Below are 27032 nucleotides of genomic sequence, written 5' to 3' on the forward strand. Positions count from 1 at the left end.
TGGGGGGCTTTGGAACACGTGTTTGATGTGGGCTGCAAGGTTGGAGACACTCCCGGAGACATCGCTGGAGACACTCCCGGAGACATCGCTGGAGACACTCCCGGAGACATCGCTGGAGACACTCCCGGAGACATCGCTGGAGACACTCCCGGAGACATCGCTGGAGACACTCCCGGAGACATCGCTGGAGACACTCCCGGAGACATCGCTGGAGACACTCCCGGAGACATCGCTGGAGACACTCCCGGAGACATCGCTGGAGACACTCCCGGAGACATCGCTGGAGACACTCCCGGAGACATCGCTGGAGACACTCCCGGAGACACTCCCGGAGACATCGCTGGAGACACTCCCGGAGACATCGCTGGAGACACTCCCGGAGACATCGCTGGAGACACTCCCGGAGACATCGCTAGACACACTCCCGGAGACATCGCTAGACACACTCCCGGAGACATCGCTAGACACACTCCCGGAGACATCGCTAGACACACTCCCGGAGACATCGCTAGACACACTCCCGGAGACATCGCTGGAGACACTCCCGGAGACATCGCTAGACACACTCCCGGAGACATCGCTAGACACACTCCCGGAGACATCGCTAGACACACTACCAGAGACATCGCTGGTCGGTCCTTCGAAGGAACGAAGCCGGCGTATCTAGGCGTCAAATGAGCCCTTGGAACGAGAGCTCTCAGGTGTACGGGCTCGCCATAGCCCGTGCTACTTGGAAGTTTTTGTTCCAGGTAGCGAATCTTAAACAACAACAGGTGTCTCAGAGTTATCTGGCCCATCAGACCTGCAGGGATGAAGTACCTGGTTCTCGAGGATAACTTCAAGGTGCAGCTAAGGTTGCCCAGAACTGGCTATACTGATTCAAGTCCCAGGTACCTGTTTATTACTAGGTGAATAGAGGCATCGGGTTAAAAAGAGACTGCTTATTTGTCTCGATCTGGGTCACGAATTGAATTAGAGGACTGATATCACTTATTCACTGCTTCACCTTCAGCCGTGTGTGTGTGTGTGTGCGCGCGCGTGCGTTGTTTATATGTATACGTTTATGTAAGTTTGTTTATTTACGAGCCTGTATGCGTGTTCATGCACGCAATGAATTATTATATTACCTCTCAACTACTTTATCTAACTCGTTGCTCTTCTCTCTCACACTTGAGCAGTGTTGAGTGTCCCCTTACGTCCTCGTGTGTGTGTGTGTGTGTGTGTGTGTGTGTGTGTGTGTGTGTGTGTGTGTGTGTGTGTGTGTGTGTGTGCGCGTGCGTGCGTGCGTGACTGACTCATCTGTGTCTCCAGTTTCACTCCTGTGCTCTCTACTATGCCTTCATGTAAACATCTTGTGTTTTCTTCCTAGTGTCAATTGCTCTCTCATCAAGATTTTGTTGTGGTCATGTTTCTATTTGTCTCTTTCTCCAAGGTCAAGTTCCATCTTAACTTTCCGCATGTTATCTTGAGGTTATCTTGAGATGATTTCGGGGCTTAGCGTCCCCGTGGCCCGGTCCTCGACCAGGCATCCTTTTTGTTACACATCCCCAGGAAGCAGCCCGTAGCAGCTGTCTAACTCCCAGGTACCTATTTACTGCTAGGAAACAGGGGCATTAGGGTGAAAGAAACATTTTGCCCATTTGTCTCCGCCTCCACCGGGGATCGAACCCGGAATCTCAGACTACGAATCTGGACGTAGACGAATCTGGAACCTCTGGACGTTCTGTTTTGCTTTTTTGATAAGGTTGGGGGGGGGAGCTTCGTGCAGGCGCTGCAAATTCTAATTGTGGTCTCACATACGTTAATCAGAGAGGCTCCGAAGGCTGCAGGTGAAGAAATAAAAATCTATGGAATGTGGAATATTGTCAATTATGACAGCAGGCGGGTTGACATATGTGTTTGATATCCAAGCTATGTTTGCTATCTTTTATCTACGAGTGTACAGTTTCTCTCGTGCATTTCAATATGTATGCGTATCTATAGATGAATACTGCGCAGTATTCATATGTATACACCCAAATGTGTGTGTGCCTGTTATCTGCTTAACGGAAAGTCCCCCCCCCCCCTCTGAGGGGATTAAGGGTGGGGGATTAGGGGGTGAGGATTAGGGGGATTAGGGAAGGGTAGTCATGGCTTGTATGTCATCTTGGAATTATGTATTGTGGGGGGGGGGGGGCAGTTACAGCCCCGCTCCAGTGTCAGGTAAGTCTACTACGGGCTCACCATAGCCCGTGCTACTTGGAACTTTTTGTTCCTAGAAGCTGAATCTAAATAAATATTGTGGGGTTTGGTTTGTATAGAGTTGAGCCAAGCTCTTGGACCAGCAGCTGTGGGGCGATACCACCTGGGGGCAGTGTTGCCAGCAGGGAGTCTTCAAGATTGATTCAAGTTCAAGTATGTTTATTGAGACAAGAAAGAAATACATCTCAAAGGGGTAGAGTAGCTTAGGCTATTTCTACCCCCCTCTACTTCAAGCCCCTCAAGGGGCGCACAAATTCAGTAAGTACAAATAGACAATTAACATTGTCTATTTGTACTTAATCAAGATTGATTGATTGATAAAGATTAAGCCACCCAAGAGGTGGCATGGGCTTGAATAGCCCGTAAGAGCCTTCAAACGTGTTGCAACGCCACACCCTGGCTTCAGGCTTGTTTCTACACCCTGGCTTCAGGCTTGTTTCTACACCCTGGCTTCAGGCTTGTTTCTACACCCTGGCTTCAGGCTTGTTTCTACACCCTGGCTTCAGGCTTGTTTCTACACCCTGGCTTCAGGCTTGTTTCTACACCCTGGCTTCAGGCTTGTTTCTACACCCTGGCTTCAGGCTTGTTTCTACACCCTGGCTTCAGGCTTGTTTCTACACCCTGGCTTCAGGCTTGTTTCTACACCCTGGCTTCAGGCTTGTTTCTACACCCTGGCTTCAGGCTTGTTTCTACACCCTGGCTTCAGGCTTGTTTCTACACCCTGGCTTCAGGCTTGTTTCTACACCCTGGCTTCAGGCTTGTTTCTACACCCTGGCTTCAGGCTTGTTTCTACACCCTGGCTTCAGGCTTGTTTCTACACCCTGGCTTCAGGCTTGTTTCTACACCCTGGCTTCAGGCTTGTTTCTACACCCTGGCTTCAGGCTTGTTTCTACACCCTGGCTTCAGGCTTGTTTCTACACCCTGGCTTCAGGCTTGTTTCTACACCCTGGCTTCAGGCTTGTTTCTACACCCTGGCTTCAGGCTTGTTTCTACACCCTGGCTTCAGGCTTGTTTCTACACCCTGGCTTCAGGCTTGTTTCTACACCCTGGCTTCAGGCTTGTTTCTACACCCTGGCTTCAGGCTTGTTTCTACACCCTGGCTTCAGGCTTGTTTCTACACCCTGGCTTCAGGCTTGTTTCTACACCCTGGCTTCAGGCTTGTTTCTACACCCTGGCTTCAGGCTTGTTTCTACACCCTGGCTTCAGGCTTGTTTCTACACCCTGGCTTCAGGCTTGCTGTTGCGGTGTGAGGTTCAGTGGTTCAGGGCTTCCTGGTGTTCCCAAGGTGCTTGGGTCACATGGTGGACGGTGTTTTGCCGTGCTTATCAATGACTTGTTTTGCATTGCTTGCAACTTTTGCCGATGTGTTTGCACAGTCAGAACTGTATTTTGCAGGTTTCTTTTAAGGTGTGTGTAGTGGTGACTGGATATGGTGGTAACTGGAATAGTACTAGAGGGTATAAGAGTAACCAGTCCTCCTAATAGAGCGTCGCATTTTGACGTATACTCTACCTAAGGCCTAACATCGTCGTACTAGAAAATGGCAGCAGTTCGCGCGAAATAAACATACTGTCCCGTTTTCTGTTTTGGGTCCTCTGCTAGGTTAAGAAGGGCACTTTAGTACGATAGTTTCTTTACGTTGGGGGAACCTTAGGAGGACGGGCTGATTAGAGCCTTGTACAGGTGCTGCCAATCTTCTTGAGGTTATCTTGAGATGATTTCGGGGCTTTAGTGTCCCCGCGGCCCGGTCCTCGACCAGGCCTCCACCCCCCAGGAAGCAGCCCGTGACAGCTGACTAACACCCAGGTACCTATTTACTGCTAGGTAACAGGGGCATAGGGTGAAAGAAACTGCCCATTGTTTCTCGCCGGCGCCTGGGATCGAACCCAGGACCACAAGTCCAGCGTGCTGTCCGCTCGGCCGACCGGCTCCCTGCCAAGGTTACAGAATCTCCCCAATTCGCCTAAGGCTATTTTGTTTCTTTAGCTTCATTGTTACTTAAATGAATGTTGATTCGTGTTCTATTGAACTTGCGTCCCTGAAGTCCGCCTACAGTCGCACGTTGGATTGTGTGATTGTCGAGGATAATGGCCTCCGGATTTCGTTTTGCAATTGTGAGTTGTTTGGAATGTTTAAGCTAAAGTCGGCCGAGCGGACAGCACGCTGGACTTGTGATCCTGTGGTCCTGGGTTCGATCCCAGGCGCCGTCGAGAAACAATGGGTAGTTTCTTTCACCCTATGCCCCTGTTACTTAGCAGTAAAATAGGTACCTGGGTGTTAGTCAGCTGTCACGGGCTGCTTCCTGGGGGTGGAGGCCTGGTCGAGGACCGGGCCGCGGGGACACTAAAAGCCCCGAAATCATCTCAAGATAACCTCAAGGAAGCCTGTGAGGAGTGAGGTGGCCTGAGGCCTCCTGGAGGTGCTGGTCACCAGCAGGGGGAAGGGGGCTGTCCGCCTTGCTGACACAATGTTATGATAGCAGGCGGGCTGTCCACCTTGCTGACACAATGTTATGATAGCAGGCGGGCTGTCCACCTTGCTGACACAATGTTATGATAGCAGGCGGGCTGTCCACCTTGCTGACACAATGTTATGATAGCAGGCGGGCTGTCCGCCTTGCTGACACAATGTTATGATAGCAGGCGGGCTGTCCACCTTGCTGACACAATGTTATGATAGCAGGCGGGCTGTCCGCCTTGCTGACACAATGTTATGATAGCAGGCGGGCTGTCCACCTTGCTGACACAATGTTATGATAGCAGGCGGGCTGTCCGCCTTGCTGACACAATGTTATGATAGCAGGCGGGCTGTCCGCCTTGCTGACACAATGTTATGATAGCAGGCGGGCTGTCCGCCTTGCTGACACAATGTTATAGCAGGCGGGCTGTCCGCCTTGCTGACACAATGTTATGATAGCAGGCGGGCTGTCCGCCTTGCTGACACAATGTTATAGCAGGCGGGCTGTCCGCCTTGCTGACACAATGTTATGATAGCAGGCGGGCTGTCCGCCTTGCTGACACAATGTTATGATAGCAGGCGGGCTGTCCGCCTTGCTGACACAATGTTATAGCAGGCGGGCTGTCCGCCTTGCTGACACAATGTTATGATAGCAGGCGGGCTGTCCGCCTTGCTGACACAATGTTATGATAGCAGGCGGGCTGTCCGCCTTGCTGACACAATGTTATGATAGCAGGCGGGCTGTCCGCCTTGCTGACACAATGTTATGATAGCAGGCGGGCTGTCCGCCTTGCTGACACAATGTTATGATAGCAGGCGGGCTGTCCGCCTTGCTGACACAATGTTATAGCAGGCGGGCTGTCCGCCTTGCTGACACAATGTTATAGCAGGCGGGCTGTCCGCCTTGCTGACACAATGTTATGATAGCAGGCGGGCTGTCCGCCTTGCTGACACAATGTTATGATAGCAGGCGGGCTGTCCGCCTTGCTGACACAATGTTATGATAGCAGGCGGGCTGTCCGCCTTGCTGACACAATGTTATGATAGCAGGCGGGCTGTCCGCCTTGCTGACACAATGTTATGATAGCAGGCGGGCTGTCCGCCTTGCTGACACAATGTTATAGCAGGCGGGCTGTCCGCCTTGCTGACACAATGTTATAGCAGGCGGGTTGAGAAGATGTGGTGTGTGACTACTTATGTTCGGGGGGGGGGGGGAGGTGGGATGTGACGGTTGAATGGTTGGGGGGGGACATTGTTTATCCAAGCTTCAAAACACTTTTTATGTTTCCATAATCCTGCTGTTGAACATTTCTCGTGCGATTTTGAACACCTGAAGTGTGAGACCTACCAGGCCATGTTCTCTTTTGAACTGCCACTCCGTAACAAAATCGAACCTTTTATCGTAACTTAAGAGACGTGCGAACCCAAGCAACCCACCCTAACCTCTCGAGTCCGAATACACAGAAAACGGAGATATTGTGTAAGCTGTTACTTTTCAATAGTAGTAGTAGGAGAGAGAGAGAGAGAGTGTGTATGTATGTATGTATGTATGTATGTATGTATGTATGTATGTATGTATGTATCGTTTAGAAACTTTTCCTTTCACCTGACTGTTCTGTTCACCTAGCAACAGATAGGTACCCCCGAGTCAGTCAGCTGTTGTGGGTTGCTTTCTGGGGAGCCTCGATGACCCAGACAGTTTCCGAGCCTAGCTATGGGGGAGCCATAGGCACCAGACCCCGGTGTTGACCGGTGACCTTTCTGCCTGACCTCAGAGGGTCGCCTGATCAGGTGATATACTAATGACCCAGGTGGGTCTTGCCTCCAGGTATTCCTCAGAAAACTGGGGTCTGTCTCTGTCTGTCTGTCGCTCTCTTTTCGTGTGTGTGCGCGCGTGCGAGCACGTGAGCATTTGTGTGTGTGCGTGATCCTACTTGCAGGGTCGAGCACCAGAACCTAGCATTTTCTTGTATAATGTGAACCATTGAATAGTTTTTTTTTTACTTATAAAGAAATGTGTGGAGTAAACAAACAAAACAATGCCCAAGACATTGTTTTGATCTCCGACCAAAGACTTGGGTGAGAGAGATGTTGTGGGGAGGGGGGGGGGCGGGGGGCCAACACCCACGACACAAGATTACAGAATCTGTAACCTAGGTTGTAATCTGTAACCTAGTGCTGTGGCTAGGTTACAGAATTAAATATGTTTTGAAGCTTGGATAAACAAGCCCCCCCCCCTATTCAGCCGTCACATCCCCCCTCCCCTCTCAATCAGCCGTCACCTCCCACACATCGTGTCAGCAAGGCGGACAGCCCGCCTGCTTTCATACCTCTCACTGTATTTCCCACTTCTATACTTCCTTTCACCTATGTCTCTCCTTCCTTTTTTCTCCCCCCCCCCCCTGAAAAAAATGGGAGCTGGAGCAGGTGGGGGGGGGGAGGGCTTTTGAGGTTGTGAGGGAGCAAGGTGTGTTAAAAGGGAGGGATGGGGGGGGATTATTAAAGAAATGGTTTGGGGTTTTGTGGGGGATTGAAGTTTTAGGTGGGGGGGGAGAGGGAGAGGGGAGGTAAGGATAGTAGAGGATGTGTTGTTTAAGATTCAGCTTTTAGGAACAAAAAGTTGCAAGTAGCACGGGCTATGGTGAGCCCGTAGTGGACTTACCTGGCACAGGAGCGGTGCCGTCTGGTGGAGGGGGAAGGAGTGAGGAGGAGGGGGGGGGGGTATAAGTAAAGTTTAGTGTGCCCAACCGCTGTGGACTTACTGTGTTGGGTGATCTTTAAAATGTGATGTTGGTCGGTTAGTTCACCGCTGCCTGGGTGCTTTGACCCTCCAGACTGTTGGTGCTGCAGGAGGCAGGCGCTCGGTGCTGCTGCTGCTATCCTCACCGTCGTTATACTGGCAAATAGATTAGATAATGTCGGATTTTCCCCAGCAACACACACACGGCTGTGTCACCAGGCTGTGATGGGTAGGAGTTAGCATGTGTGGTGATGTGTATATTCAGGGCGTTGCGTGATGACTAGTGGGCTGTTGCGTTGGACGACTAATCACGGCGCACCAATCACCAGTGACGGCGAAACATGCCTATAGGCTCAAATGTTGCATTTTGGTGCGTCAGGGCCGAGTTGATTGGGCAGCGTCACTCGCCTCCGCAAGGTAACTACAAGATAAGGCCTGGTCAGAGACCGGGCCTTATCCGGGGCCCGGTCTCTGGGGACAGAGACATTGACGGTGATTTCAATGTCAATCACCGACAGAGAGACGGTGATTCCGGGGACATTGACTCCCCGGAATCACAGCAAGGTATGTGCATCTCCTGATTCATGAGTGTACGTTTGCACTCGCTCGACTAGTTGTGCTCGACTAGTTGTGCTCGACTAGTTGTGCTCGACTAGTTGTGCTCGACTAGTTGTGCTCGACTAGTTGTGCTCGACTAGTTGTGCTCGACTAGTTGTGCTCGACTAGTTGTACTCGACTAGTTGTGCTCGACTAGTTGTGCTCGACTAGTTGTGCTCGACTAGTTGTGCTCGACTAGTTGTGCTCGACTAGTTGTGCTCGACTACTTGTGCTCTACTAGTTGTGCTCGACTAGTTGTGCTCGACTAGTTGTGCTCGACTAGTTGTGCCCGACTAGTTGTGCCCGACTAGTTGTGCCCGACTAGTTGTTGTGCCCGACTAGTTGTTGTGCCCGACTAGTTGTGCTCGACTAGTTGTGCCCGACTAGTTGTTGTGCCCGACTAGTTGTTGTGCCCGACTAGTTGTTGTGCCCGACTAGTTGTTGTGCCCGACTAGTTGTTGTGCCCGACTAGTTGTGCTCTACTAGTTGTGCTCTACTAGTCGAGCATCTGTTCATCAGTCCCGCTTTCCGCTCGTGTATCAATCGGGATGCTGTGATCAGCTACAGCGGGAGGACGCCATCTGAAAGGACTAAACAAGTACACTGTGGACCCACAGAGACCACCAGACCTGCCTGGCCTACTGCACGAGCGAGACACACACAGTGGCGTGGCAGTGGGTCGTCTTCAGTGGCGTGTGGACCTGTAAGGAAGCCGAGACCTCTGGCGTGTCTTTGTCGGACAGTGAAGAGTACCCGTCAGTGGATGTGAAGCAGCTGTCCAAAGGTGCGCCGTTCAGAGCTTCGCGCCGTTCTGAATTCGCGCTTCTCAGGGGACTCGACATCAGCTCCTCGCGGCAATCTCCAGATCTTCCCACATCTTATTCCCTCTCTGCAAGTAAGTCGAAATTGAGCGTTTTCTCTCATGTGAGAACCTCTCTCATTTTCTCTCATGTGAGAACCGAGGGAACCTCCCTCGGTTCACAGGATGGGGAAGTGACTGAAGAAATGATCAGGGGGAAAGCGCCAAGCCATTACGACAATATAGCACTTGGAAGGGGTCAGCATAAGGATTTGGGATGGGACGGAGGGGAAGGAATGGTGCCCAACCAATTAGACGGTCGGGGATTGAACGCCGACCTGCATAATGCGAGACCGTCGCTCTACTGTCCACCCCGGGGGGTGACTGAATAATATGCAAATATATAACAAAAAATGTGTGTGAGCAGTTCAGGCCAAATATTAATGGCTGAGCTTACACAACATTGTGGTCCAGTTCATTAACACCACTGACCAAAACGTTCCTACCACCCGCTACTGGAAGCCGCATAGTCTCTAGTCCCACATTCCCGATTGATGAAGATTAAGCCACCCAAAAGGTAGCACGGGCATGAATAGCCCGTAAGTGGTGGCCCTTTTGAGCCATTACTAGTATCAATAGATGATACTGGAGATTTGTGGAGGTGCGACTGCACCCTGCGTGACGGGAGATGTCTCCCGTACCCACGTTCCCGTAGCGGGATATGATATATAGTCTTGGACGCACTGATAGCTCTCGATATCGTAACGTTCTGGAGCAGTGTTGACAAGACCACACACTAGAAAATAAAGGGACGACGCCGTTCCGACTCGACTCGAGAATGGTCCAGGACGGGCCGAAACGTCGTCGTCCCTTCATTTTCTAGTGTGTGGCTTGGTCAACATATTTCAGCCACGTTATTCTGACTCCTCGTCTGCTTCTGAAGCAGTCTCTATACAGTAGATATCGGATGAGAGGGTGTTTCAGTTACCATATCTCTTAACGGGACATCCACGAGTCCCAAGTTCTCGAAATTGTCGCGGGGGGGGGGGGGGGGGGGGGGGGAGGGGGGGGTGGTTGATGCCTGAAGAAGGGGGGGGGGGTTGCCTTTAGGAGTGGGGTTAGATAATATATTCTGATCAATTGATGAACGGGAGATGGGTAGAAAAGGATAGTATTGGAGAGTATCATATGCCGAGTCGATATTCATAAGGAGATGCCAAGGTTTTATTGATAGCAATTCGATCATTAGGATGAGGGGCAGCCTTGCCAGGAGCAGGTATATGAGAGTTGCATCAGTGTGTAGGCCTAGTCTGGGGGGGGGGGCTTTGAGTGCAGGCGCATCTCAGATATCCTCCAATATCACTAGACACCTTACAGAAAAACTAACATGCATACACTGCAAGCAGTGCCAAATGAGGCACTAAGAGGCACTGTAAAACACCGTCCATCATATGATCAGACAAGCCAGGTGCGCCACGAACTCCTGAACACACAATTACTAAATATCAGACCACTCAGCACCAAGCCACCAGCGTGGGGAGCACGCTCGGAGTGTTGGAGGACCCCCCCGGTGTTGGAGGACCCTCCCGGTGTTGGAGGACCCCCCCGGTGTTGGAGGACCCCCCCGGTGTTGGAGGACCCCCCCGGTGTTGGAGGACCCTCCCGGTGTTGGAGGACCCCCCCGGTGTTGGAGGACCCCCCCGGTGTTGGAGGACCCCCCCGGTGTTGGAGGACCCCCCCGGTGTTGGAGGACCCCCCCGGTGTTGGAGGACCCCCCCGGTGTTGGAGGACCCCCCCGGTGTTGGAGGACCCCCCCCGGTGTTGGAGGACCCCCCCCCGGTGTTGGAGGACCCCCCCCCGGTGTTGGAGGACCCCCCCGGTGTTGGAGGACCCCCCCGGTGTTGGAGGACCCCCCCCCCGGTGTTGGAGGACCCCCCCCGGTGTTGGAGGACCCCCCCGGTGTTGGAGAACCCCCCCCGGTGTTGGAGGACCCCCCCGGTGTTGGAGGACCCCCCCGGTGTTGGAGGACCCCCCCCGGTGTTGGAGGACCCCCCCGGTGTTGGAGGACCCCCCCCGGTGTTGGAGGACCCCCCCGGTGTTGGAGGACCCCCCCGGTGTTGGAGGACCCCCCCGGTGTTGGAGGACCCCCCCGGTGTTGGAGGACCCCCCCCCGGTGTTGGAGGACCCCCCCCGGTGTTGGAGGACCCCCCGGTGTTGGAGGACCCCCCCGGTGTTGGAGGACCCCCCCGGTGTTGGAGGACCCCCCCCCCGGTGTTGGAGGACCCCCCCGGTGTTGGAGGACCCCCCCCGGTGTTGGAGGACCCCCCCCGGTGTTGGAGGACCCCCCGGTGTTGGAGGACCCCCCCGGTGTTGGAGGACCCCCCCCCCGGTGTTGGAGGACCCCCCCGGTGTTGGAGGACCCCCCCGGTGTTGGAGGACCCCCCCCCCGGTGTTGGAGGACCCCCCCGGTGTTGGAGGACCCCCCCGGTGTTGGAGGACCCCCCCCCGGTGTTGGAGGACCCCCCCGGTGTTGGAGGACCCCCCCCCGGTGTTGGAGGACCCCCCCGGTGTTGGAGGACCCCCCCGGTGTTGGAGGACCCCCCCCCCGGTGTTGGAGGACCCCCCCCCCCGGTGTTGGAGGATTACTCCAAGATGAGGCGCCCCGCTCCCACAGCTGGAGGCTCAAGAGCCTCGATACATACAGGGAAGGTGTATGCATACAAGGGTGTATAGGAAGGTGTATGCATACAGGGAAGGGCGTATAGGACCCTCCTATAATCGATACTGTCAAACAATTGCCATCTCTCTCCCACTGTGTTGGCGACTCCTGCCAGCCTGCTTCTCTCTGTCTCTGATGCTTGCCTGCCTGCCTCTGATGCCTGCCTGCCTGCTCCTCTGCCTGCCTCTGATGCCTGCCTGCCCCTCTGTCTGCAGTCATAAGCATGGTGTTAGGGCGCAGAGAAAGTGGCGGTGATAACGACCAATGAGGGAAAAGGGGTAATAGAAAGTGATAAAAATATCCATATATTTATACTTTAGAATTTTCTAAAATTCTAAATAACTTAGAAGACTATATTATAATAAGAATAAACAACGTTGTGTCTACATCCGTATATTCGATCAGCCGCTTGTCAAGGATAATTTTGTTGTTGTTTTGTTTTTGCTACAGTGTTTTATCTGGATCTTTTGTGTGTTTTTGTTTTTACATTGCTTTTAAAAGTTGTTTTTGAGTTCAGTTGTTGTCCTTGGTGTTAACTGCTGGCTGGTGTAGCCACTCTGATATGGGCCAGGTTGGTTATATTATTTTGAGCACCAACGTATGTGATGGGTTCCCCATGTGGCGGCAGGTCAGGTGTGTGTGTATACTCGCCTATTTGTGCTTGCGGGTGTTGAGCTTTGGCTCTTTGGTCCCGCCTCTCAACTGTCAATCAACTGGTGTACAGGTTCCTGAGCCTACTGGGCTCTAATCTTTTTTTTTTTTTTTTTTTTTTTTTTTTGGGAGTAAAGAGGAAGGAGAGGCATAGGTGAAGGGAAGTATAGAAGTGGGAAATACAGTGAGAGGTATGAAAGCAGGCGGGCTGTCCGCCTTGCTGACACGATGTGTGGGTGTTGGCTCTGACTGACAAAATTCTTTCCAATGTCTCAGTGGCTCATTTGGGTACTAAGTTTCCACCTGTGTCCCCTTGTTCGCGTACCACCCATGTTAAAGAGAATATCGTTGTCAACCTTGTAAATTCCCCTGAGAATTTTATAGGTGGTTATCATGTCTCACCTTATCCTTCTGCCGTGTAAAGTGTGTGTGTGTGTGTGTGTGTGTGTGTGTGTGTGTGTGTGTGTGTGTGTGTGTGTGTGTGTGTAAAGCGTGGGGTGATGGGCAGCTTCCTTATGGCACTCCGCTTTTCAGTTTCATTGTCACCCAAGTACAGCTGCCAATACTTGACTGTTTTGTTGTTTGTCAAGCTGCAGTGTGAGTGTGTGTGGGGGGGGGGGTGTGGGTGGGTGTGTGTGGGGGTGTGTGTGGGTGTGGCAGTGAGTCTCTCTGGGGAAGCCCTAGCTCAGATACCTGGCCACTCCTGCTTGTGTGTGTGTGTGTGTGTGTGTGTGTGTGTGTGTGTGTGTGTGTGTGTGTGTGTGTGGAGGGGGTGGAGGGGGAGGTTGATGGGTAGGTGGGCGTTCAGGGGTGTGTGTTGGGGGGAGAACATTGATAGGTATAGGTTCAGGGAGGGGCCCTTGATTGGTATGGAGGTAGGTGGGGTTTCTTAGGAGGAGGAGGGGGGGGGGGGGTTCCTTGATGGGTAGATGGGTGGGGGTTGGGATGGGGAAGATGTTGTACCACCGGGTTACCCAAGATGTGGGTAGCTAGGACTGCTCTACCCCACATAAGCCCCCCCCCAACCCCCTCCCTCTGTTCAATACCTTAACCCAACATTACTCCTTATTCGGGGAGGCTGGAGATGGGGGGGGGGGGGGAATGAGGAGGTCAGTTAGAAGGGGTGGAGTAGGGGAGATAGTTGGTTGGTTGAGGGGAGGTGGTTAGTTAGGGATTAAGTGGGGGAGGGGAGGTGACGTGAACACATAGGGGTGAAATGCATGACAGTGGTATACATATGTGTCCAACCCATCGAAAATGCCATGCTTTATTACACACAACAGCATCGTAATACTGTATTGACGGTTTCAATGCATAGACTTCGATGGGTTAGGTGGGTTGCTTGGGTCCTTAAGTTTCCGTTACGGCCATACAGTTGCATATTTTTTTTTTACGTTGAAGCCGGGAGCCGAAGGATAGGAGAACGATGGATAGACGCCCCTGGAGAGGGCTGGAATGATAGGGGAGGATAGAATGGGGACAGGACGGTAGGAGGAGAGGGGATATAAGGGAGATCGATAAGGGCTGAAAATAGAGAAATGAGGGGGGGGGGATGGGAGTAATTGATGAAAGGGGGGTGGGGGGTGTAATACCAGAGCTTCAGGTTCCCCCCCCCCCCCCGTCAGTGGCCAGCTAGTTCTGAAATTGACGAGCTGTGCTGCCGTCTAACCAACAAGGACCTTGATGACGCCTGAACGTTTCAGACCCCCAAGAGTCTGAAACTCGAGCTGCGCGCGCAAGTAATTTGGACTCTCTAAATTTTTGACAGGCATGGGTCGACTCCGTCAACTTTATGATTTGGACAGTGGTGAAAATTTCTGGTGGCTCTTTATTCCCCTTGATCTACCACGCTGTTGTGCTTGGCCTGCCTGCAGTGATAGATGCAGCCTCTCCTCCTCCTCCTCCTCCACGCTCCGTTCCTCTCACGCAAGATACACAGGGAGGGGGGAGTTGGAGTTGGAGGGTGGGGGGAGGGGGAGGGGGTAGATACTGCTTTGAGCAGGTCCAAATTAACAGCGTCATCGTACCCCCTTACCCTTCTTTCCCCCCCTTCCCCTGAACCCCCTCCCCTCTCCTCCACCTTCATTTCACCCCCCCCCTGGGCCTCCCCCTCCCCTCCCCTCCCACAAAACACCTTCATACCCATACCTGCTCCGCCCTCCGCGTCAGCCAATAAGAAACGCGTTCTTGTTGTCGTGACCTTATTGGTCTTAATAGCGCCACGACCTTCGGCTGCAGCATGGGGCTAGTGGGTCTTATATTTCATGAGGGAGGGGTCGTATTTGGGTCGTGTTGGGACGTTGTACATGGGGGGGGGGGAGGGAGAGTGGGGTCAGGTGGGGTCTAAGTGGATGGGGGGGGGCTGAAAGTGGGTTGAGTGGGTAGGTGGGGGGGGGGGGAGGGCGGGAAGGGGGTCGTGAATCTTCAGTCTTCCTCAGGAATACAAACTTTGCCACGAAGAGATAGAGAAAGTTCACTGATATAATCTTCGATTCTGGCTGTGTGTCAGGATTCGTCAATCATCAACTGTACCCGCTTTAAGAAACCTGTACATCTCCTTCTCCCTTTCGTGGCGTAATATGTATTTACAAAAAAATTAGGATACGGGCATCGAACCCCCTCGAAACCTCAAGGTTTTCACAGTTTATAGTCAACGTCTTGGTTCTTTAGCGCCCATAAAGTACTGAATCAATGTCAACTAAGGCGCCATGATTGAAGAAAAATGTACCGGATTCGTATGTGTGGTCGATGAAGTGGAAGTGTTAGAATGTTATGTAGAAGAGCTGTAATCTACGTTAAGGCAAATTATGAAGAAAAAAGGTTCAGAAAGCTTCCGTTTTGGGATACATAAATTTGGTTTTGGGTGGAATTTGTTCAAGCTGTAGGCGATGAGTCACAATAACGTGGCTAAAGTAAGTTGACCAGACCACACACACTAGAAGGTGAAGGGACGACGACGTTTCGGTCCGTCCTGGACCATTCTCACATTCGACTTGAGAATGGTCCAGGACGGACCGAAACATCGTCGTCCCTTCACCTTCTAGTGTGTGTGGTCTGGTCAACTTGTTCAAGCTTTGAGAGAAAAGGTTTTCAGTATGTTGTTGGAATTCTTGAAGTCTGAGGCCCGGGGAGCTTTCTGGCGAGGAGTGCTTAACAAAGTCTGAAAAAGACTATAATACAAGTTGATGGTGCGAAAGGCTTTTTTTTTGCCTTCGAAAAGGTTTTGGCTTTAAAAATACTCCCCCCACCCCCACCCATAACTTTATTTTAGGATGAGGCGGATGGTTGAGGATGGTTCGGATGTGGGATAGGCGGGATTGGGTCCAGGTAATGGGAGGGTGGGGGGGGGGGGAAGGGGAGGCTGTGGTGGTGGTGAAGGATAGTTTGCATTCCGGTCATCTCGTGTAGTTTCCGTCACAGACCCCAACTCCAGACGCCAGCGGTGTGGAATGTCCTACGGCCCTGAAGACCTTGGGGTGCCCTTTGGCCCAAGACGTTCACATAATGATTGTTGGGAAGTTTGCAGGGAAAATAATAGGTGTTTGTGTGTGTGTTTACTGTTTGCGGCGCCTGCAGGATCGAGCCGTTGGCTCTTGGACTTCTCCTTTCTGACCGTTGGCTGTCAAATATACTGAATTCCGACCTATTTTTCATATATTATACATATTTCAGCAGCCCACCCCCAGGAAGCACACCCCTAGGAAGCAGCAGCCCGTAGCAGCTGCTAGGGGCGGCTTCCTGGGGGTGTGTAACAAAAAGGAGGCCTGGTCGAGGACCGGGCCACGGGGACGCTAAGTCCCGAAATCGTCTCAAGATAACTTCCCCCTCTCATTCCCCTTCCCTCTCCCCTCCCTTCCCCTCCAAGTGGTGTTTGTGGCAGGGGAGAAATATTCAACATCGACGTCTCTCTGGAATTCCTGGAATTTCCATAACCTCTCCGGCGGCACCACCAGTAATTATTGACGAGATGCTGGTCTGGTCTACCCTCTCCGACCAGGTGTGACTTGCCCCCAGTCAAGTCTGGGGCTTCCTTGACAAGTCTGGAGGGGGGGGGCTTCCTTGACAAGTCTGGAGGGGGAACTTTCTTGACAAGTCTGGAGGGGGGGCTTCCTTGACAAGTCTGGAGGGGGGGGGCCTTCCTTGACAAGTCTGGAGGGGGGGGGGGCTTTCCTTGACAAGTCTGGAGGGGGGGGCTTTCCTTGACAAGTCTGGAGGGGGCTTCATTGACAAGTCTGGAGGGGGGGGCTTCCTTGACAAGTCTGGAGGGGGGCTTCCTTGACAAGTCTGGAGGGGGGGGCTTCCTTGACAAGTCTGGAGGGGGGGGCCTTCCTTGACAAGTCTGGAGGGGGGGCTTTCCTTGACAAGTCTGGAGGGGGGGGTCTTCCTTGACAAGTCAGGAGGGGGGGCTTTCCTTGACAAGTCTGGAGGGGGGGCTTTCCTTGACAAGTCTGGAGGGGGGGGCCTTCCTTGACAAGTCTGGAGGGGGGGGGCTTCCTTGACAAGCCTGGAGGGGGGGGGCTTCCTTGACAAGTATGGAGGGGGGGGCTTCCTTGACAAGTCTGGAGGGGGGGGGGCTTCCTTGACAAGTCTGGAGGGGGGGGGCTTCCTTGACAAGTCTGGAGGGGGGGGGGCTTCCTTGACAAGTCTGGAGGGGGGGGGCTTCCTTGACAAGTCTGGAGGGGGGGGGCTTCCTTGACAAGTCTGGAGGGGGGGGGGCTTCCTTGACAAGTCTGGAGGGGGGGGGCTTCCTTGACAAGTCTGGAGGGGGGGGGCTTCCTTGACAAGTCTGGAGGGGGGGCTTCCTTGACAAGTCTGGAGGGGGGGCTTCCTTGACAAGTCTGGAGGGGGGCCTTCCTTGACAAGTCTGGGGAGAGGGCTTCCTTGACAAGTCTGGGAAGAGGGCTTCCTTGACAAGTCTGGGAAGAGGGCTTCCTTGACAAGTCTGGGAAGAGGGCTTCCTTGACAAGTCTGGGAAGAGGGCTTCCTTGACAAGTCTGGGAAGAGGGCTTCCTTGACAAGTATGGGAATAGGGTTTCCTTGACAAGTCTGGGAAGAGGGCTTCCTTGACAAGTCTGGAGGGGGGGGGGCTTTCCTTGACAAGTCTGGAGGGGGGCTTCATTGACAAGTCTGGAGGGGGGGCTTCCTTGACAAGTCTGGAGGGGGGGCCTTCCTTGACAAGTCTGGAGGGGGGGCCTTCCTTGACAAGTCTGGAGGGGGGGGGCTTCCTTGACAAGTCTGGAGGGGGGGCCTTCCTTGACAAGTCTGGAGGGGGGGCCTTCCTTGACAAGTCTGGAGGGGGGCCTTCCTTGACAAGTCTGGGAAGAGGGCTTCCTTGACAAGTCTGGGAAGAGGGCTTCCTTGACAAGTTTGGGAAGAGGACTTCCTTGACAAGTCTGGGAAGAGGGCTTCCTTGACAAGTCTGGGAAGAGGGCTTCCTTGACAAGTCTGGGAAGAGGGCTTCCTTGACAAGTCTGGGAAGAGGGCTTCCTTGACAAGTCTGGGAAGAGGGCTTCCTTGACAAGTCTGGGAAGAGGGCTTCCTTGACAAGTCTGGGAAGAGGGCTTCCTTGACAAGTCTGGGAAGAGGGCTTCCTTGACAAGTCTGGGAAGAGGGCTTCCTTGACAAGTCTGGGGAGAGGGCTTCCTTGACAAGTCTGGGAAGAGGGCTTCCTTGACAAGTCTGGGAAGAGGGCTTCCTTGACAAGGCTTTTATCTCAGGTTTATTGGTCTTAAACACTTGCAATATTCTCAGGATGCAAAAGTCCCCCCCAAAGGGACAGAAAATGTCACATTCATTACTAACCAGATCATAAGTTTTGTCTTCTGTGTTTCACTATTTCAATAATTTCCTCTTTTATATAATACTATGTTTTTTTAGGGTAGATTTTATCTTCCTCAGAGGAACTAGTTTTCTGTTGATGGGCTGGACGGTAGAGCGACGGTCTCGCCTCATGCAGGTCGGCGTTCAATCCCCGACCATCCAATTGGTTGGGCACCATTCCTTTTCATCCCCGTCATATCCCCAAATCCTTATCCTGACCCCCTTCCCAGTGCTGTATAGTCGTAATGGCTTGACGCTTTCTCCTGATATCCCGCCCCCCCCCCCCGTCTAGATCCATACATTGTTAAGATGCCTTGGAGGAATTTGTGTACCTGTTTTCTCCTAAACTGAGATTGTCTCCGGGACATGTGTTAGAGATTGTGATGTTTCTCATTATTTGTGAAGATGAGAGACGAGGAGTGTTTGTTTAATGGTCGGCCCTCACCACCTGCTTGTTAGACACGAACAAAAAGCTTCGGTTTTATCTGTGTCTCGCGTGGCTGTTTTACACTACTTGGTTCTCCCGTTCCCCTCTCTCTCACCTCTCTCCCTTTCCCACCTCTCCACCTTTCTCACCTCTCCACCTTTCCCACCTCTCCACCTTTCCCACCTCTCCACCTTCCCCACCTCTCTCCCTTTCCCACCTCTCCACCTTTCTCACCTCTCTCCCTTTCCCACCTCTCCACCTTTCCCACCTCTCCACCTTTCCCACCTCTCCACCTTTCCCACCTCTCCACCTTTCCCACCTCTCCACCTTTCCCACCTCTCCACCTTTCCCACCTCTCCACCTTTCCCACCTCTCTCCCTCTTCCCCCACCTCTCTCCCTCTTCCCCCACCTCTCTCCCTCCCTCTCCCCTCTCACTGTGGTGTCCCTTTTTTTCTATATTTGGGGCTTAGGGTCGGTAATGGAAACGGAACTTGACGTTCAGAATTCTGATGTGATCTGGGAATAGCTTTTGTCTGACCCGGTTACTGTGTAGAGTTATAGCTCCACCAGGAGCTGACTTTTGAGTTATTGCTAGCCTCATTGATTAAGCCAACCAGGAGGGGGCACGGGCATGAATAGCCCGTAAATTGCTAGCCGGCCGGTGCAGTCAGAGGTGACGTGAGTGTGTATTCACCTAGTTGTGTTTGCGGGGATTGAGCTTTGCTCTCTCTGCCCGCCTCTCAACTGTCAATCAATCAGCTGAATTCCCCCCCCCCCCCCCTAGGAAGTACCACATTCAGGCAGCACTTGGTTCAACCACCTCGTTCGACCCCCGTGAGATTAGTTAAAACCTCGTAATCTCTCATTCCAAGCTGGCCGGCTGGTCCAGTCTGTAGAACATCACGTTTTGCTTCCGAACATTGCTAAATTTATGGCCGTGACTTCGACTCGAGAGCTGGTTGGCCCCCCCCCCCACCCACCCCCCTAGATGACACATTAATCCCCCGGTGATTATACACTTTCGGTGGGGTGGGGGGGGGGGGATTTGTATTTATTGGTCGTTAAGTAAACACAAAGTGAAGGTAGCTAAGAGTAGCCGGCGCTGCTCGGGTGTCGAAAACCACATCTACACTGTACACACAATCACTGTAAATATCTACACTACACAACGACCTCCATCACTGTAAATATCTACACTACACAACGACCTCCATCACTGTAAATATCTACGCTACACAACGACCTCCATCACTGTAAATATCTACGCTACACAGGAACTACACGACCCGGGCACGGCCGGGTGCTCAATCAGTGCCGGGCGTAAATGATGGGCTGGATGAATCTTGATGAATGAGGATAGGTGGCATGGGGCGCACCCCGACCCTTCTCCCCCCCCCCCCTTTCCAAATACCCATCCAGCAACACCCTGAAGAGTTTGGTGAGGTGGAGTGGGGGGGGGGGATGGGAATCCAAGTTCGTGGCTTTAATAAAAACAAAACATGCAATTTTGATGTGTGTTTTTGGATTCGCTTGAGCACAAGCGAACACACACACAATTTTGATGTGTTTTGGATTCGCTTGAGCACAAGCGAACACACACACACACACACACACACACACACACACACACACACACACACACACACACACACACACACACACACACACACATACACACACACACACAGTCTATTTAACACAAGGGTTATCTATTTAACACAGATAAAGACAGGCTATTTAACACAAGGGGCACACGCACAAGGGGACACAGGTGGAAACTGAGTGCCCAAATGAGCCACAGAGATATTAGAAAGAACTTTTTTAGTGTCAGAGTGGTTGACAAATGGAATGCATTAGGCAGTGATGTGGTGGAGGCTGGCTCCATACACAGTTTCAAGTGTAGATATGATAGAGCCCAATAGGCTCAGGAACCTGTACACCTGTTGATTGACGGTTGAGAGGCGGGACCAAAGAGCCAAAGCTCAACCCCCCGCAAGCACAAATAGGTGAGTTGCAAATAGGTAAGTACACACACACACCTCTCTCTCTCTCTCTCTCTCTCTCTCTCTCTCTCTCTCTCTCTCTCTGTCTCTGTCTCTCTCTGTTGTCTGTCTCTGTCTCTCTCTCTCTCTCTCTCTCTCTCTCTCTCTCTCTCTCTCTCTCTCTCTCTCTCTCTCTCTCTCTCTCTCTCTCTCTCTCTCTCTCTCTCTCATATATAGGAATGCATTGGACAAACAAGCTTCTTTCGGTTCATATAAAAAAAAGAGCAAAAAATAACTCAAGGTTCAACCCAGAGAACCTTGGGAAGCCCACCCCACAAGCAGGAAGGGATCTACAACAGCCTGCAGGAACATTGCCTGACAGCTGGGTGGACAGCGCTTCGGATTCGTAGTCCTGAGGTTCCGGGTTCGATCCCTGGTGGAGGCGGAGACAAATGGGCAAAATGTTTTTTCACCCCTGATTCCCCTGTTACCTAGCAGTAAATAGGTACCTGGGAGTTAGACAGCTGCTACGGGCTGCTTCCTGGGGGTGTGTGACAAAAAGGAGGCCTGGTATAGGACCGGGCCGAGGCTATAGACCGGGCTAAGCCCCGAAATCATCTCAAGATAACCTCAAGATAACATTTGGGCCAGGGAGAGTAGAGACCGGAGCGCCAGGAACCAGGAATGGCCACTTTAGAGTGACAAGAGGAGGAAACACACCATTTGGAAACATTCCTGATAGAACATAAAAACACACACACACACCAAGCGGCCTCCACGGCTATATTAGGAGAAAAACGACAATTATGGATAAGGTGATGACATTGGGAAAGTGTGTGTGTGTGTGTGTGTGTGTGTGTGTGTGTGTGTGTGTGTGTGAGAGAGAGAGAGAGAGAGAGAGAGAGAGAGAGAGAGAGAGAGACGTGGAAATCCAACTGTGCAATAACTGCTGCCTGAGCCGTAGAGGCGGGACTGTGTTAGGATCGAGAGTGACGTACAGTATTTAGTATTATTAGTGTTAGGCTCATATTATATCGGCTCTCTCTTGTTTTCATTTACCTTATGATGTTCTACCAGGAGTTTATAGCGCCGTCGGTGTGGCTTTCGCTTAGTAAACAAAACTAGGTTCATGTTTGTTTCTTCCCCCCCCCCCCCCCCCCCGGCCAAAACATAACAGTTGGTGCTCACCTAAAAAAGCTCTGTTGTTGCCACTAGAGTCGGCTAGTTAATTGCGTGTCCCTGCATACTCATCCTGTGAGCGGTAGCGCAAAAAGGATTACCGTCCAGGATTACAAGTCCAGGTCCCAACTTTGCACAGCAAAATAAAACTGTTATAGCACGAAGGATATGGCTGGAAATACAGAATAGATTCAGTAAAAAAGAATAGATTCAGTAAAAAAGAATAGATTCAGTAAAAAAAAGAATAGATTCAGTAACCCACGGCTATTCGGTATTCTCCCAACATACATGAGAAACTGCCTGAACAAAACTGAACTTGTTCAATAGAACATGAGCCAAGTTCCAGCTAGAAGTATCGGACCAACCAGGATGTATTGGATATGTTGGCCTGCGGGGCCTTCCGAGCAATAGGCTTTCGGAGCCGGGCTTAAAGTGGAACAACTTTTAGAACTCACCCTAGCTACACGGCCTACCACAGCCCCACCACACGGCCCACCACACGGCCTACCACACCACAGCTCGCCCATACAGTCCACCACACGGCCTACCACACCACAACTCGCCCACCTCACAGCTCACCCACACGGATACAGCACAATGGCTGTCATTTATGTAAATATGAGTTCATTCAAATTTTCTGCCCACTCACGTCAACAAACACGACTCATGACACGCTAGCGATGAGTTGGGTGGCATTAAGCCCGAATCATACATGGCTTTCTGCTCAAAACTGATCCTTAGGGGAGAATATTTAATTTCAAAATCATTAGCGAGGATTTATTTTAGTTTCGTGAAATGTTAATGAGATTATTGATCATATTCCATGATAAAATGACATATTAGACAATATTAGCAATGGATTATTTGTTCATGAGGGATTAACAGTGGATTTTTTTCTTGTTTCAGGTCGGGGAATCATCACAACTTTGGCCAAAAAGTAAGTATACATGTTTCATGAGACTGTTGTGTTTTGAATTAAGCACGGGTTGGTGGCCGCTATAATCCTGTTTCATGGTATAGGTCTTCCCATTTTTGTTGGGGGGGCTTTTGGGTTCAAATTTCTTCGCTTCCTCCTCATCCTCTTCCTTCTAATCTACTTCTTTACTTCGTTTATTTTAGAAACAAACACATCGCAACCAAATTGTAGTGTTTCTTAGAACTATTTTGGTAAATTTAATCCTATGTAATTGTTTCCAGTGGAACGGTAGAAAGTAAACTAATAATTAGCTCCGAGTCCTAATTCCGTCCTAATTTAATTTTTGGGGGGAGTTAAGAGGAAGGAGAGGCATAGGTGAAGGGAAATTGAAATAAGTTTATTGATGTAAAATACACACAAAGGGATGAGGTAGCTCAAGCTATTCTCACCCCGTTCAGTACATCGTGTTATTACATACATACACACATCACTATGAAGTATAGTGAAGGGAAGTATAGAAGTGGGAAATACAGTGAGAGGTATGAAAGCAGGCGGCGGGCTGTCCGCCTTGCTGACACGATGTGTGGGTGTTGGCAGCTAAGCTCAGCTGGCTCCCTCTTGTCAGGGAGCTGTGAGTGTGTGAGAGGTTCTTCACATGTGTTTCACCATATGTGGATGTCCATAGATGAATACTGTGTAGCATTCATATATACACACTCCGATGCTTCCACACATGTTGTTCTGTTTAAGGCTCTTTATTTTATTATTATTATTATTATTATTTATTGAGTATATATATATATATATATATATATATATATATATATATATTATATATAATGTGTGTGTATTATATGTATATATATATACATACTAAATTTTTTCAATTATGGGGGAAGGATATCTGGTCAGTATTTCATCAGGGAATTATGTACTGTGGGGCGGGGTTTTCATCAAATGAATCGCGGCTCTTGGGCCACCAGCTGTGGGAGCGGGGCGTCACATCTTGGGCCACCAGCTGTGGGAGCGGGGCGTCTCATCTTGGGCCACCAGCTGTGGGAGCGGGGCGTCTCATCTTGGGCCACCAGCTGTGGGAGCGGGGCGTCTCATCTTGGGCCACCAGCTGTGGGAGCGGGGCGTCTCATCTTGGGCCACCAGCTGTGGGAGCGGGGCGTCTCATCTTGGGCCACCAGCTGTGGGAGCGGGGCGTCTCATCTTGGGCCACCAGCTGTGGGAGCGGGGCGTCTCATCTTGGGCCACCAGCTGTGGGAGCGGGGCGTCTCATCTTGGGCCACCAGCTGTGGGAGCGGGGCGTCTCATCTTGGGCCACCAGCTGTGGGAGCGGGGCGTCTCATCTTGGGCCACCAGCTGTGGGAGCGGGGCGTCTCACCTTGGGCCACCAGCTGTGGGAGCGGGGCGTCTCATCTTGGGCCACCAGCTGTGGGAGCGGGGCGTCTCATCTTGGGCCACCAGCTGTGGGAGCGGGGCGTCTCATCTTGGGCCACCAGCTGTGGGAGCGGGGCGTCTCATCTTGGGCCACCAGCTGTGGGAGCGGGGCGTCTCATCTTGGGCCACCAGCTGTGGGAGCGGGGCGTCTCATCTTGGGCCACCAGCTGTGGGAGCGGGGCGTCTCATCTTGGGCCACCAGCTGTGGGAGCGGGGCGTCTCATCTTGGGCCACCAGCTGTGGGAGCGGGGCGTCTCACCTTGGGCCACCAGCTGTGGGAGCGGGGCGTCTCATCTTGGGCCACCAGCTGTGGGAGCGGGGCGTCTCATCTTGGGCCACCAGCTGTGGGAGCGGGGCGTCTCATCTTGGGCCACCAGCTGTGGGAGCGGGGCGTCTCATCTTGGGCCACCAGCTGTGGGAGCGGGGCGTCTCATCTTGGGCCACCAGCTGTGGGAGCGGGGCGTCTCACCTTGGGCCACCAGCTGTGGGAGCGGGGCGTCTCATCTTGGGCCACCAGCTGTGGGAGCGGGGCGTCTCATCTTGGGCCACCAGCTGTGGGAGCGGGGCGTCTCATTGTACTGCTTGCAGTTTCTGCATGTTAGTTTTCTTTATGGTATGTAGTGGTACTGGGGGATACTCTAGATGCGGCCGAACTAGAGCCTTATATAGGTGGATCTGAATATTAGTACTGAGGCTTCGGAATCTATTTTCCTAAGGCTGCTTAGGGGTAGAGTTATCCACCATCGCGGGGGGGGGGGGAGAAGGACATAGTATCAAACCAGCAGAGTTGTAGTCGGCCTGCGGGCCGCTAGGAGCAACAGCCTGTTGGACCAAGTTATCACAAATCAAGCTTGCTACCCCCCTCTCCCTTCCAGGTCGAGCTTGGGGGGGGGGGAGAGGGGGATGGAGGGAGTAGAGCAACTCTGAGAACACATTCCAGGTATGATCCAGGTATTTCCTTATGGAGATTTGGAAGCAGTCCCTCTGATATTGTCCAAATGCAAATTATGCATCTTCCATGGAATGTCTTGCAGATGTTTTCGAATTATGATAGAGACGTCTGGACGATAGTTCTGGTTTTAATGACAATTGCATAGCGCATGCACGTGCATTCTGCACGCACACACACACACTCACACTCATGTGACGTGTGTGTATGACTGGCGAGACGTCACAAGTGGAGTTCCGCAGGGTTCAGTCCTTGGACCTATACTGTTTCTCTCTCTCTCTCTCTCTCTCTCTCTCTCTCTCTCTCTCTCTCTCTCTCTCTCTCTCTCTCTCTCTCTCTCTCTCTCTCTCTCTCTCTCTCTCTCTCTCACTCTCTCTCACTCTCTCACTCTCTCACTCTCTCACTCTCTCACTCTCTCACTCTCACTCTCACTCTCACTCTCTCTCACACACACACACACACACATACACATACACACTCTCATATAGGAACAAACATGGCAGAGGCCAACTCGGGGAAACAAACGCAGGAAGACAAACATGAGAGGAACAATCTCAGGAAGGGGAGGGACAGGAAGCCTGGATTAAGGATATAATTGATCAAATGAGGAAATAATTCGGTGAAGGAATGAGGGTAATGAGGGAGACAGTAACCAACCTGCAGGATGAGCTGAAGGCTGCAAAGGAGGAAATAAAGAGCCTGAGAGAGAATCCTACTCAATACTCCACACAAACCACCCGGAAGTGTGTGTGTGTGTGTGTGTGTGTGTGTGTGTGTGTGTGTGTGTGTGTGTGAAAAATTAGTAGTTAGTAACAGTTGATTGACAGTTGAGGGAGAGCCGAAAGAGCAGAGCCCAACCTCCGCAAGCACAACTAGGTGAACACACCTAGTGAACACACTGCGGTTGGGATGGGGAATCCCCAGGGGACAGGCTACCAGCATGACAATGAATTACTGAGGAGACGGTCTATTATAATACATGGATTATTCGAATCTAGGGCACCAACTAGACAAGAGAGAATAGAAACAGAAAAATACGAATTGCACGAGATATTGAGGTGTATTGGAGCAGAGATGGCAGAACGCGAGGTGGATATCAATCGACGGGTTGGACCCTACAATTGTACCAAGAATAGACCTGTTCTGGTGCAATTCTCCAATGAGGAGGCAGTGGAGTACATAATGAGGAGCAAGCATTTACTCAGAGGAAGTGAAACCCATTACAATGTGTTTATAGAGAGGTTTATGACGAAAGATGAGCAAACAGCCCACAAAAATAGATGGCAACAACGACAACGTACTAGCGTCTCAGGTAGTCTCACCTCCCAGGTCACATCCCAGGTCACCTCCCAGGTCACCTCCCAGGTCATCTCCCAGGTCGCATCCTCCCCAACTCAGCCCTCCTATACATCCCCCCTGCCTCAGCCTCCCAAAACCCCCCTGTCCCTTCCACATTTGCACCTCCACAACGATTCCCCTGCCCCTGCTACATCACACTTGTCAGCGACCCCAGTGGGTCAAGCAATGCCCTCCCCAAACCCACCTTCCCATCCCCCCTCCCCAAATACCCCTTCCCACTCCCCTGCCCCTTCTACCCCATTGACTTCAATTCCATCTACTCCATCCCAGCTTCCACTGCACCCCTCTTCCACTCACCCCCAAACCCCACCCAACCCTCACCCCTCCTATGCACCTCCAGCCCACATTTAACCCCCTCACCTTGTGACCCCCTAACACCTTCCCCCATCTCCCTCTTCCCCTCTTCTACCCCAAAACCCCCACCTACCCCCGATTCCCCCCTAACTAATATACCCTCTCTTCCACTCCCAGCACCCATGCTCCATTCTCATCTCAACTCTCCACCCTCAGTAGCCCTCTTCCCCCCAACCTCTCAACCTCTATCTGACTCTCAGTCTCACTCTATTTCTCAACCCCCCTATGCTATTCAGACCCCTAACTTTCAGACCCATTATGCCCTTCCTACCCCCCTAGATGCCCAGACCCCATTCGCCTACCAGGCACTCCCAGGCACCCCCCTAGCACCCCCCCACTCACCCCCACAACCCCCACTTGCCCCCCAGACACCCCCCAGTTCCCCCCAGACCCCT

General features: G+C 52.0%; 1 protein-coding gene across 4 annotated transcripts in view; it reads left to right on the plus strand.

Moving 5' to 3' along the window:
• Positions 1-27032, plus strand: part of LOC123773988 (ATP-binding cassette sub-family C member 12) — a 208392-nt gene that overhangs the window by 54628 nt on the left and 126732 nt on the right. For 3 of the 4 annotated variants that reach the window (XM_069318722.1, XM_069318724.1, XM_069318723.1), the window contains one exon: positions 22520-22550. The gene's annotated coding sequence lies outside the window, so the exon portion shown is untranslated. Of the gene's footprint in view, positions 1-8652; positions 8931-22519; positions 22551-27032 lie in introns of all 4 variants that reach the window. The other variant, XM_045768028.2, reaches the window with a different exon arrangement.

The sequence above is a fragment of the Procambarus clarkii genome, chromosome 91 (assembly GCF_040958095.1).
Source record: "Procambarus clarkii isolate CNS0578487 chromosome 91, FALCON_Pclarkii_2.0, whole genome shotgun sequence".
NCBI lineage: Eukaryota > Metazoa > Arthropoda > Malacostraca > Decapoda > Cambaridae > Procambarus > Procambarus clarkii.